Raw genomic sequence first — 2892 nt, forward strand, 5'->3', positions numbered from 1 at the left:
TGATAAAATTGCTGACATACAACGTTGAAATGTGGCAGGTGCATTACATAAACCAAATGACATTCTCCTATAGGCATATGTTCCATGGGGACATGTAAAAGTTGTCTTATCCTGATCTTCTAGTGCTATTAGTATCTGGTTATAACCTGAATATCCATCAAGAAAACAGTAAGAACCATATCCTGCTACCTTTTCCAACATTTGATCAATAAATGGTAAAGGAAAATGATCTTTTCTGGTAGCATCATTGAGGTGTCTATAATCAATACAAACTCTCCATCCAGTAATTGTTCTAGTAGGTATGAGTTCATTATTTTTATTTTTATGACCGTCATACCTCCTTTTTTTGGTACTACTTGAACAGGACTTACCCAAGGGCTATCTGAAATGGGATAGATGATACCTGCCGCAAGAAGTTTAATTATTTCATTTTTCACCTCTTCTTGCATTGTAGGATTCAATCTGCTTTGGGGTTAGATTATTGGTTTGTAGCTATCTTCCATGAGGATTCTGTGCGTACAAATAGCTGGACTAATCCCTTTGATATCTGCCACTGTCCACCCTAAGGCTCCTTTGTGTGCTCATAGTACTTCAATTAAATTGTCTTCCTGTTCAGCAGATAGAGAAGATGAAATAATTACTGGAAATAATTTATGCTCAAGATAAACATATTTCAAATGAGAAGGAAGAATTTCGAGTTCAATTTTTGGTTGAACTTCTTCCGATTGTATCTCCTCATCCTTATAATGTTTTTCCAATATTTGAGCTTCGCTCCTGATGGTGGGATCATCATCTTGTGAGGTGCCAGATTTGGACAAACATCTTTCCATAGAGTCTAAAATCAATTTATCATCTTTGAATTCATCTGCAAGATCACTAATCATGTCAATTGAAAAACATAGGGATGATGTCTCATCTCCTGAAAATCTTAGCATTTTTTGCATATCAAAAATGACTCTTTCTTCATCTACTCTTAAAATTAATTGTCCTTGATGGACATCTATGATTGCTCTTCTTGTAGCAAGAAATGGTCTACCCAAAATTATCGGTTCATCAGGACATTCCTGCATTTCTAGTACTATAAAATCCACAGGGAAAACGAACTTATCAACTCTTACAAGAATATTTTCAATTATTCCCTTAGGTTTTTTTAGTACTTTGATCTGCAAATTGAAGAGAAACACTTGTGTTTTTTATCTCACCAAGATCCAATTTTCTAAAAATAGAAAATGGCATTAGATTTATTAAAGCCCCAGAGTCACAAAGTGCTTTTTCAAAATATACTCCTCCCAAAGTGCATGGAATTGTAAAACTACCTGGATCCCCGAGCTTTTGTGGTAGTTTGTTTTGAAGTATAGCACTACATTTTTCAGTAAGTACTACCACAGAAGCTTCTTCCAGTTTTCTTTTGCTTGACAAAATTTCTTTGAGAAACTTGGCATATGAAGGCATTTGTAATAAAGCATCAGTAAAAGGAATATTAATGTGAATTTGTTTTAAAATATCCAAAAACTTGGCAAATTGACTATCAAGCTTTTCTCTCTTCATTTTTTGGGGAAAAGGAATTTTCACAGGGAGAATATTTTCCTCTTCCATTTTCTTTTCTTTTTCTTCTGATTGTTCAAAGGTTGTTTCAGCATTCTTACCTTTGTCTACCTGTTATGATGATTGATTCTTTTCTTGGGTGTCTTTGTAAGGTTCATCAAGGTTCTTACCTGACCGTAAAGTGATGGCTTTAAGGTGCTCCCTTGGATTTTTCTGTGTATTGCTTGGTAAGGGACCTTGAATCTTTTCGAACACAAGAGTTGCCAACTGGCTTAACTGAATTTCCAGATTTTTTAGAGCTGAATTTTGACTCTCCATTTTTTCATCAGTGGATTTGATGTACTTATACAATAGGTCATCAAGATTCGTATGTGCTCGTTGCGGCCTCTGCTGATATGGAGTTATTTGTTAATATGGTCTGAAATTTGATGGCCCACGATTTTGATTCTGGTATCCAGGTGGACCCTGTACCTGTTGCTTTTGAATGTTTTGGGAGTTTTCAGCACCATTTGGATTGCTCCATTGAAAGCCTGGATGTTTTTGTGCCAATGGACTACCAAAAGAGTATGGCTTGTATCCGACGGTATTAACCTGCTCATCATTTTGGTTGCTTGCTTGACATTCATGGTTTAGATGGTTTCCTCCACATATGTCACAGGCCTCAGCTTGGCTTGACTGTTGTTTATTCTCCTGAAAAGATTCAAACTTTTGTGCCAAAGAAGCAATTTGTTGAGTTAGTGTATTTAAAGCATCTGCTTGAATTACAGTAGCAACTTTCTTATTGATTACACGATCAGATGACCATTGAATGGCATTTTTAGATATTTCATTCATCATTTGCAAAGCTTCTTCTGTGTTTTTTCCCATAATGGAACCTCCTGCAGCTGCATCTATCACATTTCAAGAAGAAGGCTTTAGCCCATGATAAAAAATATACAATTGCATATGTTCAGCAATGTCATGATGTGGACATTTTCTTAGCATTGCTTTTAATCTCTCCCAAGCCTGATAAACTGACTCCGTGTCAGTCTGCAAGAAATTAGTAATATCTTGTCTTAACTTTGTGGTTTTAGCAGGGGAAAAATATTTATTTAAACATTTTTGAGTCATCTGATCCCATGTGGTGATAGACCCTTGAGGCAAACTTCACAACCAAGTCTTAGCATCTCCTTTTAAAGAAAAAGGAAATAGCCTCAGCTTGATTGCTTCAGGGGATACTCCATTATATTTAGCAGTTTCAACTAATTCTAAGAAATCAATCAGATGACTATGTGGATCTTCACTAAGATCACGGGTGAATGTACATGATTGTTGAATTGTTTGAATTAATCCATTCCTGATTTCGAA

At 35.8% G+C, this 2892-nt stretch overlaps 1 non-coding gene across 1 annotated transcript; it reads left to right on the forward strand.

Moving 5' to 3' along the window:
• The first annotated feature begins 2500 nt into the window (after window positions 1–2500).
• Window positions 2501–2607, forward strand: LOC132061693 (small nucleolar RNA R71). The gene has a single exon (XR_009416115.1). It is a non-coding gene; the product is annotated as a small nucleolar RNA R71 (small nucleolar RNA).
• Window positions 2608–2892: the final 285 nt, after the last annotated feature.

The sequence above is a fragment of the Lycium ferocissimum genome, chromosome 6, assembly GCF_029784015.1.
Source record: "Lycium ferocissimum isolate CSIRO_LF1 chromosome 6, AGI_CSIRO_Lferr_CH_V1, whole genome shotgun sequence".
Lineage (NCBI taxonomy): Eukaryota > Viridiplantae > Streptophyta > Magnoliopsida > Solanales > Solanaceae > Lycium > Lycium ferocissimum.